Genomic DNA, 539 nt, shown 5'->3' on the forward strand with positions numbered 1-539 from the left:
CGGCCCGCCACCCCAACCGCGACTAAAGGTATCCTTTAGTCGCGGTCCGCCTCCCCAACCGCGACTAAAGGGCTGTGCTAGAACTGGCGCGGTGCGGTGGGATGTTTAGTCCCACCTCGCTAGCCGAGAGGCTTCGACAGTGGTTTATAAGCGCGGCTGCGCTTACCACTTCGAGCTCCTCTTAAATGCAGGCTTACGGGCCTATTCTGTCACTGTGTGCCTGTGGGCCTACTGGGCCTTCTGCGGGCCTGAATCCTGGCCCTTTAATGGGTTTCTAGTCGTATTCAGGCCGTGGTGGCCCAGTAGGTGGCATATTTTTTTTTTTTCTTTCTTTTTTCCTTTTTCCTTTTTTCTTCTGTTTTTTTCTTATGTTTTTCTTCTGTTTGTTTTTTTCTTCTGTTTTTCCTTTTTTCTTCTGTTTTTTTTTCTGTTTTTTTCTTCCTTTTTCTTCTGTTTTTTTCTTCTGTTTTTTTCTTCCTTTTTTCCTTTTTCCTTTTTTCTTCTGTTTTTTTCTTATGTTTTTCTTCTGTTTGTTTTTT

This window comes from Triticum dicoccoides, chromosome 7B (genome assembly GCF_002162155.2).
Source record: "Triticum dicoccoides isolate Atlit2015 ecotype Zavitan chromosome 7B, WEW_v2.0, whole genome shotgun sequence".
In the NCBI taxonomy this organism is placed as follows: domain Eukaryota; kingdom Viridiplantae; phylum Streptophyta; class Magnoliopsida; order Poales; family Poaceae; genus Triticum; species Triticum dicoccoides.